This window comes from Ambystoma mexicanum, chromosome 4p (genome assembly GCF_040938575.1).
Source record: "Ambystoma mexicanum isolate Mex_15411 chromosome 4p, UKY_AmexF1_1, whole genome shotgun sequence".
NCBI classification, from domain to species: domain Eukaryota; kingdom Metazoa; phylum Chordata; class Amphibia; order Caudata; family Ambystomatidae; genus Ambystoma; species Ambystoma mexicanum.
The window spans coordinates 1,227,903,903-1,227,919,946 of NC_090927.1; positions in this window are offsets into that span (position 1 = coordinate 1,227,903,903).

A 16,044-nucleotide genomic window follows, 5' to 3' on the forward strand; every position below is an offset into this window, starting at 1 on the left:
GAAGGAGGAGAGAAAGGCATAGGGAGAATGGGAGGTCATAGGTGTCAGGAGGATGGGAGGATGGGAGGGGAAAAGGAAGAGAGAGTGCTCATGATGTCTTGAATTTTTGCTGTAAAGCTTGTGGCCTGAGTGGGAAGAGACGAGGTGGAGCCTGCGTAAGGATTGGCTAGTTCCTTGCAGATTTTAAAGAGTTTGGCCATGTTGTTGGATGCTCCAGAGACACGAGCCTGGATGTGGGCAATTTTCTTGGAACAAATGGACAGTCGGTATTGTCTTTTGAGAAGGCAACAGGCCAGTTTGTCGTAGGGTGAGTCTGAGGTCTGCCACTTCCGTTCCTCAGCTCTGCACTTGCATTTCAGGGTTGCAGTTCAGAATCGTACTACATGTTACGCTTGGTGGCATGTTTCAAGTGAATCCTCATGACTAGGGCAAGAATGTTGTGAGTGTTATTGATGGCAAGATGAAGATTGCTGAGAGCGGAGTAAGAGGTAGAGTCTGCAGTGGGAGGATAGGGGGGATGACAGTGGATGCGAAGGCAGCAGCTGACACTCGTTTCATCGGGTGGATGTCTGTGAATTAGGTTAGCAGAGCTGGGAGAGTTGCGGTCAGAGGGCAGAGAGGACCCAAGTGAGAGGGGAGGAGGGAGTGGTCTGACCAGGAGAGTGCGGTGTTGCGGAGAGCAAACAATCAGTATGGATCAAGGCATTGCGAGTGTGTCCAGCCGAGTGGGCAGGACCAGAGGGGAGAATGGAGAGGGAGAGCAAGGTGCAGAGGTCACGAAAGAGAGTGGACGCTGTGTTAGAGAAGTCAAGGTGGATGTTGAAGTCACCCGGGAGGAGGAGTTTAGAGGTAGATGTGAGGAGAGAGGAGGAGAAATCAGCCCATTCTGAGCGGAATATGGTGACAGCACCAGGTGGGCTGTAGGTAGTGGCAATGGTCAGAGAGGAAGTGGGAGAGATAGCCAGTTTGCAGACCAGGCTCTTGAAGGAGGAGTATGGCTGGGTGGGTATGCGGGAAGAAGGTACCCACTCAGGGAAGATCAGGGCAACCCCACCGTCAGCACCATTAGGGCAAGGCTTAGGGATGATCTTGTAACCATCAGGGAAAAGGCAGTCAAAAGCAGTGACTGAGCTGGCATTGCACCACGGCTCAGTAAGAGCGAGGATATCGAAGTCAGGGTCTTCAAGGAGGAGGCAGATGTCGGCAGAGTGTTTGATGGCAGAGCGAGCATTAAGCGTGGCTAGATGCAGCAGGTCACTGCCTTTGAAGGTTTTCCTATGCGGGGTACAGGGTGTGGTAGATCAGTCGGAAGACGGGTAAGGGGGACAGAGAGAGAAAGAGGAAGAAAGAGAAGCATGTGTAGGGAGAAGGTTGATGAGGGACTTCAAATGTCAGGTTGGGTTAAGATCCCTGAGCCATTATAGTGACATAGCGATATACTTTAATGATACACCTGGATGGTGAGAAGCCTGCCAAGAGTACTTTGCATCTCGTGCCACCATTAATGGTTGAAGATGTGAAAGGAGAGAGAGTAGAGATAAGATGAGGAGTACAAAGATCTAGAGAAGGGACAGAAAAGAGGATATCAGTTGCAATCTGTTTGGAAGTTGCAGTGATGTACGTGTCTGCAATAGGTATCTGGGTTAGTGGTCAGAATGTCTTTTTAAACTTTTTCCTTCCAGACTTTGTGAGAGAAGGAGGATAGGAAATAGTATAGCAGTGAGAATTGATAGGGGTGATGGTGAGTGCCACAGGGATGGCAGAGAGATAAGGATGGAAGGTGGAAGGAGAGACTGCACAGCACAAGCTCAAACTCTCCAGGCAGCCTAATATCCAAAACGCGAACACACATATGCAATAGAAACACATGAGTATTGAAAATGGCGGTGTAGAGTTGTTAAAAACACATCAGGATTCAAAGTTACCAAAAAGCACAGAAATGAAATGCAAAATGGAGGTGTAGAGTTGTTAAAAAACACACCAGGATTCGAAGTTACCAAAAAGCACAGAATTGCACTAAAGAGAAGGGATATAGTAAGGCATAGAAAGGCATAATGGCATAGGCACATCTAGGTGCAACAGTTTGTGACTTAGTGAATAGGCATAACAATGTCCAGGACATGACTCAAAGATATTCTTAACGGGATTACAAATCTCCAGAGGCACATGTTTGTGGGGTAGCTGGCTGCATTCTGGGTAGCTCTTTCATGAGTCTGAGTGATGGTGGGGCATGAAATGATGCAGGAGAGGAGATGGGAGACCCTCCGTGCCCTCATAAGGCCCACACAGGCACAGGCAGAGGCCTTAGTGTGGGCCTTGGCGGCGGCCAGCGTTCGCCTGCCGGCTCCCGTGATTGGTCTTTACGAGTCCCTGGCTGGCCAATCACAGATGCTGCTGGCCCGGGCTGTGGATGCACTACCTACGTGCAGCTGGTATTGGCAATGATGAAATATGATGGCCCAGCCAGGGAACACAAGCCCAGCTGCGCTAATGTGGAGCTATTGGTGTTGCAAGGCTGCCAAAAAGTATATGGCAAAGAACCCACATATTTGATTAGCAGCAATGCCCCATTCAGCAATTTAAATAAGTTTTTAGAAAAATTGTGCAAAATGAACATAAAAGCTTTTTTTTAAATCAGCCAAAAGCCCTTCTGGGCTTACCTACTTGCTGTATTGCAGCGCTGCTCATATAGTAACAAAAGCAAATCCTCGTGGAGTGGGGGCTCACCAGAGCTGATGCAGGCTTGATGCGGTGAGAAGGAAGAAAGAAGGAGCAGGCCAGAGAGGGCCTAGTGCGGGCCTTGGCGGGGGCTGGCATTCGCCTACCAGATCCCGGGATTGGTCTTGAAAAGTCCACGGAAGGCTAATCACAGATGCTTTCTTCAACTTACATCAGTTGAAGAAAATAGCATCCGAAATGAGGGAAAGTATGTGTTTGTTGAAAGTCAGGCCCCAATACAGAAATGTTTCAATTTACACTTGGTGGCCAGTCGATATATACATGGTAATAAATTAAAGGCCTACTCTCTCTGCTCTTTATTGACAATAAAATACCATTTTACTGTGTCAAAAAGCTATATTATTGAACGAACTCCAGAATATGGAACTTCAGCACACACTGATAAAACTGCTGAAAGATTGCACAGAAGTGGTTCAAGGGTTTTCCTTGAATTTATTGTGTGCCCTAAGGGTGTCCCTCTCATTCTTGTGTTGCACCTCCAGCCTAAGCCAGGTGCCCCTAACCACAGGTAGGTAGATACAGAAGATTGAACTCTACTGTCAATTTCAATCTTCTGCTAAGGGTCACAACCTAATGGCAGAAGAACGTATCTCACCAAACTACCTCAGGGACTTCCTAACTTTTCCTACACTATTGTGTGATTAGTGTTCTACTGAGATTCTGAGATTGCTCCTTACAAATAGCCTGTTGGGTGCAGCCCCAGTTTAGCATACAGTGTCATCTTTCCCTATCCTACTCCTTCCTCTTATCCACTTAACCTCACACATCCTACCAATTTTCTGCCCTTTGATATTTTCACACGTCCAAGGCTTGCCTCCGCACTTTGATGTCACTCCTCCTTTAACTACTTTAGTACTCCCTTCTCCACACTCTTACTCTCTGCCTCACTGCTATGCCCTCCTGCACACCACTACTCCCACCACCACACTACTACTCCCTCCTACACATTACTCAAACAACCTCCTTTCATTCAATACCATCTGCCTCACAATCCCTCCTTATGCTAATCTTTCTGAACACACTCACCGTACAAACATGCATATTCACACAGCAATACCACTTCCACTCTCTAGCCAATAAGTCCCCTGCTCCTGAAACTCGCCTCAGCATTCCGTCGCTCTTTCCTCCCTCCTGCTGGTCTCTCAGTCATCCTTAACCTCCACCTCTGACCTCACCTGAATAACCCATATTGTCTACTTCCTGATCCCTGCTTAAATCCTGTGTCTCTAGTGGGATTGGATCGCTCTCTCTAGCCAATATGGCCCTCTCTTTCCATCACTGCTGCATCCACCTCTTCACCTCAAGACTCTTTCGCTGTGACTGATCCCTGTTGTGATTTAATGTTAACACTGTTCTCTTCTCTGTGTTTACTCTCTGATGTTTTTTCTTATCTTCTGATGCTGAGCCTTGTGATGAATCCAAGGAATCGGTTGCTTCTGCCCAAGGTGGAGCCAAGTGCTTTTGGAACTGGGGAGGTGAGCCCAGTACATAGACCCACCATAGGGGACAGGACAGCACAGGACAGATGGGATCCCACTGAGGGACAAGGAAAGCCCAAATCACAATTCCATCCCACCTCCTGTTACTTCCAAGCTCTCTATGGTTATTGGGTACATGGTGGTTAAACAAGGCACATTTATAGTGGATAAGTTGGTTTCTCACCCGTACTAGTTAATGCCTTATGAAGAAGACCAGGACCAATGGCATCTTCGCTTGACTTCAAGAAAGGAACTCAAATATCACTGGATGCCAGCAACACGAGAGAGAAGCAGCAGGAGCATACGAAATGCCAGTCTGAAAGATCACGCAGAGGAGGGAGCCCCTCACTAACAGGAAGAAGGAAGAACCTTGGCATTGACGTGCTGGGCAGAGTCACTTGAGGACCAGCGGAGAACAATGAGAGCCCCATACCATCGCAGGCAAACAAAGAGAGGTCCATCCAGGAGCAACGGATTGACATTCCACTAAAGACATTTCCACAGCCCGTCCATCCAGAAACAGGGCCAGCAATGAGAGAGAGAGAGACACAACCATGCAGTCAGGACTGAACCATAGAACCACACTGACGAGACACCGAAGCCATGGAGATACATCACTGCTGCAAGAAAGGTACGCAACATTGTACAGAGAGCTGGAAGAGATCAGTGAGAATACAGCAAAGCCCAGACCAGACTGGGTAAGTGAAGCAAGCTACCAAGCAGGGCTAAACAGACAGGATAAAATAAAGACTGTCTTGAGTACATGACAAGGACATTGGGCCACATTACGAGGTCAGCAGTAATATGCTGGTGCTACCAGTGGGTTGCCGCCAACCTCGTAACACTGTTCCACCGCTTGATATCCCACTGCCACCAGATATTCCAAGTGACTTTGTGCGGAAAGTGTAAGTCCCCATTCCTGTGGTGTCCCATAGGAGTCCACGGGAATGGGGACACAGAAGCACCGGCACTGTTGCTAACGGTGCCGGTGCTTCCATGAAAACCATGCCTGCAGGGGTGGGTGCTCCTGACAGTTCAGACCTGCCGGGAGCAACAGCGCCTGCAGGCATTCAATTTAAAAAAGCATTGAAGACCTATCTTTTTGATGGGGGAGGAAATAAGGAAGACTAATTCAACACACTTACTCTCTTTATGTTTATTGTCTGCATGTTAAGCAAGCGCCCTTAGGCCTACGGGCGTGCTGGCGCTATATAAAAACCTGTTAGAATAGAATTCTCATAAGACCTCTTTAGTGGGGGTCAGAAAACAGGGGGGAAGTAACAATATCATAAGCTCAGGTTTGGAACCTTTCTTTCTTTCTTTCTTTCTTTCTTTCTTTCTTTCTTTCTTTCTTTCTTTCTTTCTTTCTTTCTTTCTTTCTTTCTTTCTTTCTTTCTTTCTTTCTTTCTTTCTTTCTTTCTTTTTCTCTCTCTTTGATTGTTTCTTTCCCCCTTGCTTTCTTCCTTTCTTGTTTTACCTTCTTGCATGCTAGATTAGTTGGTAGGTTAGAAAAGATTTGGATAGAGGTCCGTTTTTATTTGTGGGACACCCTGACAAACACCCACCTGTTGTTTTGCAGAGTAGGGACCCGTTTTTAGAAATATTGTTAGAGGAGGTTTTCATTCATTTATCAATAAAGATCATTGAACAACCATGCCCTCTTCGTCTCCTATGTCTGACTTGTCACAGTCTCTGAAAGCAACAGAGAAACACTGGCAAGTATCTGGTGTTGGAGGTATAGCTTAAGCTAACAGTTGTCTGCAGTGGTCGAAGTGTGTTAGAACCGTTGAGAGCGGCGTTCCTCTACTTTTTTTTTAACTAAGTTTTACTGTTCCTATACTTTTGTATTAAAGAATAAACCATGGAAGTGTAGGAAACAGCTGAAACTTGCACTTCAGTTCACTGTACTGAACGTTCCCTTAAACAGCAGGCACATTTGTTTGGGCGTTTTAATTGTGTCTGGTAGGGGGCGTGGGGGTGGGGTTTGTGGGGAGCAGGGTAGGCCAACAGGGAACATAGTTCAACTACTTCGTTTCATGCACTTTGCCCACTGAAACTCTGTTACATGCATCAGCTCCGCAATAAGATTCAATGACAATGTGGAGTATTTTGGGGCTGGCTGTGGGCACACGGCCGGCCACACAGGTGCTGGGGGGCCCAGCACCCTGTTGGATGTGCCGGGAGCACCTGGATTTATGATTGTTGCAGGGCAGGACCCTGATAGGCCATGGGGGCACGGCCTGGATATTGGAGGCACCATGGATGCTGGGAGCTCCTAGATGGAGGGTGCCTGGGCCCAGTCCAGCAGGGACCACCTGCAGGATCGTGATCACACGGTGTGGGCCCCAAATGAGAGATGGACGCAGGACTTCGATTGTTGGAGTCTGCAGCCGTTCTGAAGCACGTGCAAGAAGGGGCTCCTTTCATTAGGTTGGGCCATAGTCATGGCCCATCTTAAAAAGGGCAATACACTTGGGATGGACACACCATCTTAAAAGGGCAATACACTTGGGAGGGTCCCATATAACATGGAGTAAACCAAAAAGCATGCATACATGCATGCCTGCTATGCATGTTTTTTTCTCTGATTCATGATGAACATAGATATCTAACAATCTTGGGGTGTGGAAGACTAATAATTTAAAAGGGCAGGCTTGTCTAAAGAATCAGATTCTTTAGATGGCATGACAAATGGGGGAGTTCAAAGATTTTGAAGACACTAGGGGAGCAATGACCTAGTGACTGTTAAAATCCATTGCACAGGCTGAAGCAAGCTTTGGGGCAATGATACGATCGAAGCTAGACAGATTGTACAACATCCTTTTCCTCATGCAGTTTGTAGAAGAGGAGCCAAGTACCCCCACTTGTCCTGCCCCGCCTACATTACCTGAGACATATGAACCAAAATATGTGACGTATACTGAACAGTTAAACCAGCAAAGAGAGGCGTGTGGGCTCTGTGCAGTACCCATAAGAATACCTATACCTAAGAGAATATGGGAGGTAAAGTATCCATTGAGAAAACCATACTTGCATCCAAGGCAATATGATGGCCATTTGAATGAGATTCCTGATGAAACAAAGAAATTGAATGACCAGGATGCATGGTGACATCATACAAAGCTGAATCGACACCCATATAGAATGATAACCAGACCAGAGAGGCAGACGATTTATAAAGGACAAGGAAATAACAAGGATAAGTGACATCTTGGATCAAGATGAAGAGACTTATGCCACAAACTTGATGAAGAAACTTAGTTTAAACGTGTACAGATGCAATGAGACGCAAGTACCAAAGCAATCATGAAGCTAGTCAAATGCTTAGTTAGATCGCGGCAACCGCAACATATACATATATACGTCATGAATACATATGGACAAGTAAAGGATGAATGTTTCCACCACGTATAAAGCAGTACTGAACAACGAGGGAAGCCTCAGTCTACTGTCACAGTTACAAAAAGCAATTGAATTAAACAGAATACAATTCAGCTAAGGAGTTCACTGAGCCAAGAAAGCCAAGGTCTTATCAAACTAGGAGTTGGCTGACATTAAATACAATTAACATGAAAGAACAGAAGCTCCTGTTCAGAGACGTCAAGCAAAAACAAAAGACGTCAGAAGACTATTGAAGAATAAAATCAAATACACAAAAAGGCTCAATTCATGGTGTGCAGACACGTGATGGAAGAAAGTTGGATAGATGAGAAGATCACACCTACGCACGGAAGCTGGATAGTACCCATACTCCTTAAAAATTCTCAGAGAACAGTACAGACTCAAGGACAACTTCAAAGTACTAATTGACACTGGACCATTGAGGTGATGATGGATCTAATTTTAATTGGTGGCAAGCTGGTATCAATACAAGCTTACCCACACCTGGTTGTTCAGTCTGCGTGCTGCTCACGTAGGTGGAAAATTACTGACAGGGTTAGAAGCGAACCAATTGTAGGGGACCTCGTAGTTGGGGGTCGTATAGTTTGTGTAGCCAAAGGGACATTGTACATTTAGTGGCATTCATAGTGGCCATTTTGAATGGAGGGCTTAGTTGCCCCACTTGATGTTAACTATCCTATTACCTCACTCTGTTACTCCATACAGATATAGAACCTAGGCTTAGTTATACACTTAGAACCAATCCCGCTTCCCGATAAGTTTCTGTAGTTTGCCACATAGGATGACGTTGATAATGGCGCAGGACAGCGCTTCAGCTATGACCAATTATGGGTATAAGAACCCACCTTGTTTATGAAGTAGTTAGATTCAGAGTATCGATCGATTGCTGATGTTCGTTGTACTCCCTGTTTTAAATACTTGCATTAAAACAGATGTTGCCAAACTATTTGTGTCGTCTGAATTATTTAAATCTTTGGTTAAAATCTGCATCCCCATCTATCTCCAGGGTACCACTACTCATATTAAAGGGCTGGAAGCCTCCATGTTACTGTTACTTTCCTCACAAGAGCACAGTCTGTAGGAGTATGAGAAAGCATCGAACAGACTAGGGGCTTGAGTGAAAAGGCAGGAGCAGCAGCAACAGAGCTAGAGGAAACAACAATAACAGCTGTTTAATACTTTGACCAAAAGTACCAACCGTATCCGACACCACCCCCTATTTCCCACTCTTACCTGCTCCGTGAAGAACAAGACCCGAAACCTACTTGGCCACAACAGAGGAAATGGAATGAAGAACCAGATAAAGAAGGTCCAGGAGACGTCCCGTAATCCCAACAGAAAAGGATTGACAACAGTGAGTGTCGTACTGCATAGCGTACCAGTATTTAGTGAAAAGAGTGACCAAAGAAGAAAACAGGAGAGCGTCCACAGCAGTCACTCTTGTATCCAAATGAAACAATCCTCGTAGTTCAGCAGAGCGTCCCAGGGTGTAGGTAAGTGAGTCTGTGTATGGAGGTGTGGAGGAGGGGGCAAAATAAACAAGGATAGGAGGAGTAAAGGAATCAAACTGAAAGAGAGGAAAATACAGGTAAGCAGCGGGTCCAAGCGGGAGCGGGAGGTACTTGACCAGGTTTCAGAAGCGATTATGCTGAGTGGAAGAGTTCCGGGGTCGCGACATAACAAAACGGTAGGCAGTGGAAATCCAGGTAACATATGCCGTGTCACGGGTAACAGGAATCAATCCGAAGGAGCCGAATACCAGAAATCAGGGACAGTTCAAAATGGGCAATCCATAATAACAGGCCAAGGAGTCAAACAGGTTCAAGAGACAAGATTGCAGAAAGCGGATACTGCAAAACTGGCTGTAAAACTCAGTTAAGGAGCACCTTTCCGTGTGCGCAGCAAAAATAAGTAGTACTCGCATACAAACGCGAATGACAGTCCTTGCGTATCACATGACAGTAGCGCCTGACTCGAGTACTAACACGGAATGCTGGATGCTGCAGTCCACACAGAACCGCCATGTTTTCGGCGTTGAGCCAAACGCCAAGGAATCTTCTGAGTTATTGGAGGGGCAATCGCAAGTCTTTGTGACTATAAATAGGGTTGATTCAAAAGTCAAGGAGCATGTAGATTAGAAGCCGGTTCCCAAGTCCTGTCTTCCAGACCATAGCCTTTCCAATCGATCAAATATGAGCGCACCCCATTCCTCACTCGGGTGTCCAAAATTGCGTGAACCTCATATTCTTCTTCACCCTGCACTTTCAGTGGAGCTGGGGATACAGGGAGATGAGTACCAGAAACATATGGACGGAGTAAGGAAACATGAAACACAGGGTGTACACGCCAAGTGGAAGGGATTCGTAGACGCACGGCAGCTAGATTGATGCAATGCGAAACATCAAAGGAGCCTAGATAGCATGGCAGAAGCTTCTTCTTGCCCCGAAGAGTAAGGTGTTTGGTTGACAACCATACCCGGTCACCTGGAGTGTAAACAGGGGCTGGAGAGCGATGTTTATCTGCTTGTTCCGTAGTGCGACGCTGGGCGGCTTGGAGGTGGCAAAGAACAGAGGTACGTATAGAGAGGAGTGAATCCCTCATTTTCTTAGCAGCAGGAACTCGGTCTAAGGAAGAAAGGACGGCAGGAAGAGTCCTCGGGTGCAGGCCATACAAGGCATAAAATGGAGAACACCCCACCGTTGTATGTCGGGAATTGTTGTATGCGAATTCAGTGATCCCCAATGCAGACAACCAATCCGACTGATGTAGACATAGACAGCGGAGGTACTGTTCCATGGTAGCATTAGTACTCTCTGTTTGGCCCTCTGTCTGCGGATGATATGCTGAAGATAGATGAGCATCGATGCCCAGAGCACTGGTTAATGCATGCCAGAATCGTGACGTAAATTGCAATCCTCTATCGGATATCACCACTGTGGGAAGTCCAAAAAAGCGGATATATTGTTGAAGAACAGAGAGGCCAACAGGGAGGCTGACGAGATACCTGGGCACGGAATAAATTGAGCCATCTTGGTAGACTTGTCCACCACTACAAGTATTGCCGTCCTACCCTGAACCATAGGAAGATCCACTACAAAATCAAGCGTAACCATGTACCATGGGTGCGGAGGCAATGGCATATTCATCAGAAGACCGACTGGTTTACCTGGTTGGTGTTTGCATTGGGTATAGACGGCACACGTGGCAACATATAGATCAACTTCTTTTTTCATCCTGGGCCACCAACACCATCGGCTTAATAACTCATGAGTTTTGGTCCGGCCTGGGTGTGCTACCAGTTTGGAATCATGTGACCACTCAAGAGCCATTCTCCTTGTCTTGTTGTCTGGCAAATACAAGAGGCCATGAAAATAGGGAAGACCCGACTCCAGTGTAGCCCCAATTCCTCAAGAGAGGAGACATGATCCTTGGCCCATGGCCGGACCAGATCCAACACTGATGAAGAGGCTGCACAAACACAGACTACTGATCCAGGTAGCAAAATTTGTGTTACCGGTTTGTTGGGAGTACAATCGGTGCCAATCCGGGACAAGGTGCCTGCCTTCCCATGTAGGGGGCTGGGACGATAGGTCACAGTGAAATTGAACATTGTGAAGAAAAGGGGCCAGCGTATTTGTCAGGCATTGGTACACTTGGCCTGTGACAGAGCTTGCAAGTTCCTATGATCGGTATAAACGGTGACCGGATGTCAGGCACCTAAGAGATGATGCCTCCATTCTTTAAACGCAGCCCGTATGGCCAAAAACTCTCTGTCCTTTATTGTATAATTGCATTCAGCAGGTGACAACTTCCGGGAGAAAAATGCCACAGGGTGTAACTGTTGCGTAGAAGGGCAGATTTGCGAAAGGATAGCTCCTACAGCAACAGCAGAGGCATCAGCTTCTACAATAAATGGGAGAGATGGGTTTGGATGTTGTAGAACAGGCGCTGTTGTAAAGGCCTCTTTCAAAGCTTGAAAGGCAAACTGGGCATCAGAGTTCCATATAAAAAGAACGGTAGGGCTGGTAAGGCGTGTAAGGGGAGCTACGATTTCTGAAAAGGAAACAATGAATCTGCGATAAAAGTTTGCAAAGCCCAAGAAGGATTGTAAGGCTTTTACAGAAGTAGGGACAGGCCACTCGAGCACTGCCTGGTCTTTGGAAGCACACATATGGACTCCTTCTGCTGATATTTGGAACCCTAAGAATTCAACTGAGGATGCATGAAAAACGCACTTTTCTAGTTTTGCGTATAAGGAGTTTTCTCGTAGACGTTGCAAAACAGAGCAAACATGCAGAACGTGTTGAGACAAATTATCAGAGAAAATCAAGATATCATCCAGGTATACCACTACATAACAATCCAGCATGTCCCTGAAAATATCGTTGACAAAATGCTGGAAGGTGGCTGGGGCGTTACAGAGGCCGAAGGGCATTACACAGTATTCATATAGACCGAACTTGGTTTCAAACGCGGTCTTCCACTCGTCCCCTTTTTCGCATCCTGACCAAATTGTAAGCCCCCCTTAAATCCAACTTGGTAAAAATGGTGGAGGAGGTCAGTTTGTCGAGCAGTTCGGATATCAAAGGCAGTGGATACTGATTTTTTACAGTGATTTTGTTTAGAGCTCTATAGTCCACATAAGGACGTAAATCCCCCTCTTTTTTGGGCACAAAAAAGAGGGGGGATGCTGCAGGAGAGCGAGATGGCCGGATATGCCCCAGCAGTAGGGCATTGTCTACGTATTCTCATAGATGGTCCTCCTCCTTTTGTGTCAGAGAGTAAACCCTGCCATGTGGAATCACTGCCTCAGGGACCAAATCAAATGGCCAGTCATATCTTCGGTGCAGAGGAAGTTTTTCAGATAACTTCTTGTCAAAGACATTGATAAAAACATTGATATACTGCTTGTATATCGCAGGTAACTCCGGGGTAGGTGTTTGTGACGTGGCATTAACCGAGGACACATTAGCGACCATAGCCAAGCAAGGCGAGAGCTCTGGAATAACTGGAGAGTCCAGACATCCCTTGCGGCAATGTTCGGAAGAAAATTGCACTGTTTGCTCAGACCAATCAATAACAGGAGATGTGTTTGCAACCAAGAAAGGCTCAGAATAATCCTGAATTGTGGAGCCGAAATAAGGTCAAACGTGATGTACTCTGAGTGACTTTCAGCAGTTGACATCCGAAGAGGCCCGTCTGTTCCGTTATCTGACCTGATACCAGACGGGAACCATCCACGGCATGTACTTCTTCTGGGATCTCTTTGATGATAATGGATAATCAATGGCGATCAGCCAGCTGGACGTCCATGTAATTCCCACTTGCGCTGGAATCAATCATGACAGATCTGGAAAATGCCTCCAAACCAGGAGTGGAAAAGTACATGTGAAGGTATACGTGAGAGGGAGAACAACTGACCCCTGAGTATTGTATCTGCTGACTCGTCGTGCAGGCTTGATTTAAGGAGGAGTCTTGGCATTTCCCGCCAACTTAGCTGGTCTTTTGGGACAGACACAAATGTAGTGACCTGTCTGGCCACAATAAAAACAAAGGTTGTGAAGCACGCGTCTTTCCCGTTCTGTCTTGGAGAAAGGCCCTCTGATAGCCCCTATTTGCATGGGCTCTGCTTCACTTGAAGCACTGGCAGTACCAATGTCTGGTTTACCAGAGGTGCGGAGTTCCGGGTGTCTGCGTTCTCCCCGTCTCTGCCGCTGTCTGGCATCAACTTGTAAGACTAGGTCAACCAGTTCTGAAAAAACAGACGGTACTGCTGGTACTACTACTAAGGCATCTTTAAGTTCGTCAGAAAGGCCCTTATAAAAGACAATGGCTTTCTTTTGTTCTGGCCACGAGGTTTCAACCGCTAGCTGGTTAAAGTGAGCAAGATAGGTTACAAGGTCCGTTTTTCCCTGAGTGATAGCCAGAAATTCAAGATCAGAGGCTTGCGCCTTGTGTCTCATGTCAAACACTGCATCCATAGCTTGGATGAGAGTGTCAAAGTTATACAACACCGGGTCGTCCCCCTCTAAAAGAGGGTTAGCGCAGGCAGCTGCCGTCCCACCCAAATGGGACAGAACAAAGGCAGCTTTCGTTGTGGCATCTGGAAAAGCCAGGGGTCGGCAAAGAAAATGCAAACGGCACTGATTTACCAAAGTGCGATACATTTTAGGGTCTCCCATAAAACGTTCTGGTGGAGCAAGAGAAAAAGGCCCAGGCAATACCACTGGGGTCAGAGCAGGAGAGACAACTGGGGGTGTCAGGGGGCCTGCAACTGCTGCAGCCTCACCAAATTCCTCATCAGGAGGTAACGGTTGTATAAAGCTCTGTAACACATCCACACGTTGGTTTAAAGTCGTATGGGCCGATGCCATATCTGCACTCAAGGCTGACAAGGCTTGCATGAGCGCCTGTACTGGATCTGGCCCCAGATCCATTTCACAGGATGATAACAGTGGCTCCTTAATCTGTCAAAACCAGACAGTCTTTATCACAACCCCCTCTTTGCCTGAAGCCAATTTGCAGCCAGACTTTCCTCACAGCAGCACAGTCTGTAGGAGTATGAGAAAGCACCTAACAGACTAGGGGCTTGAGTGAAAAGGCAGGAGCAGCAGCAATAGAGCTAGAGGAAACAACAATAACAGCTGTTTAATACTTTGACCAAAAGTACCAACCGTGTCCGACACCACCCCCTATTTCCCACTCTTACCTGCTCCGTGAAGAACAAGACTTGAAACCTACTTGGCCACAATGGAGGAAATGGAATGAAGAACCAGATAAATAAGGTCCAGGAGAAGTGCCGTAATCCCAACAGAAAAGGATTGACAACAGTTTGTGTCGTACTGCAGAGCATCCCGGTATTTAGTGAAAAGAGTGACCACAGAAGAAAACAGGAGAGTGTCCACAGCAGTCACTCTTGTGTCCAAATTAAACAATCCTCATAGTCCAGCAGAGCGTCCCAGGGTGTAGGTAAGTGACTCCGTGTATGGAGGTGTGGAGGAGGGGGCAAAATAAACAAGGATAGGAGGAGTAAAAGAGACAAGATTGCAGAAAGCAGATACTACAAAACTGGCTGTAAAACTCAGTTAAGGAGCACCGTTCCGTGTGCGCAGCAAGAATAAGTAGTACTCGCATACAGACGCGAATGACGGTCCGTGCGTATCACGTGCCCGTAGAGCCTGACTCGAGTACTAACACGGAATGCTGGATGCTGCAGTCCACACAAAACCGCCGTATTTTCGGCATTGAGCCAAATGCCAAGGAATCTTCGAAGTGATTGGAGGGGCAATCGCAAGTCTTCGTGACTTTAAATAGGGTCCATTCACGACAGTTACGCTCACCTGTATCCACGGGGGTGCCACACGTTAATGGATGGCGCTATAAGTGCTATCCCGGACCCCTCTCTGCTTCGTTATTTGCCAGACGTTAGGTGGCACCTATAACAGGAGAATGGAGGGTTAAGATACTGGTTCTGTGATGGGTAGACTCCCACCTCCCTCTGGTCCAAATCCCCTCCATTGGGGTTATTGCTCACCTTAGGTTTTTGTGCGTTGAACTCTCCGTCCTGCGTCTCTGTGCAGGGGCGCGTGGTTGGTGCGGGCGTTATGTGGACCTAGTTGCTTCACTGGTCCGTGTGCCCTTGTGTCGGGTCCAGATCAGCTGTGACTCTGACTCTGCTTGCTATCTTCCAGGTGAGTTATAATGTCTTTTCCGTCTTTATTCTGTCTCTTTCTTTCCCTCTGTTTTCTCTGTCTTCTCGGCGTCTTGCTCCACTATGCTGTTCCCTAACAATGTCTCTTTTTGTTTTCACAGGGATGGTTACGAACTCGGAGTTGCTGTGCTGATGGTGAAGACCACAGTGAGTTATTGATGCACGGAGCGCTGTGCTGTTTATTGGTGTTTATTACTAACCTGTGTTCTCTTCTCTTTGTACAGGTTGCGGTGATCTTCCGGAGTGATGAGCGATCGAAACACTGCTTGCCCAGGTAAGTGCTTTGTTAATGCTGACATTGTTCCTTCTCCCTTGCAGGTTGCAGTGAAACCCGGAAATGGGTGAGGTAAGAGAAGCGCAGGGTGCTGCCAGGACTCGCTACTTGTCCAGGTAAGAATTGTTATTAATGCTGTCCTTGTTTCTTTACCTTTGCAGGTTGCTACGAACTCCGGAGATGGGCGAGGTTAGCAAAGCGCAGGATGGATTCAAGACCGGTTACTTCACAGGCAAGTGTTCTTGCTCGCTAATGCTGTTCTTGTTCTTCCAGGTTATTAATGGAATCCGGATTTAGAGCTTCAGGATCGGGCCGCCGGAGAAGCAGATGAGCAGTAGCTGGACACGGTGAGCGTTACCCTGCAGAAGTGCAGAATAACGCAAAGCGTGTTCTGCTGTTTGGGTATGGTTTAAATAGCCCAGGTAAAGTAGTTCCAGGCC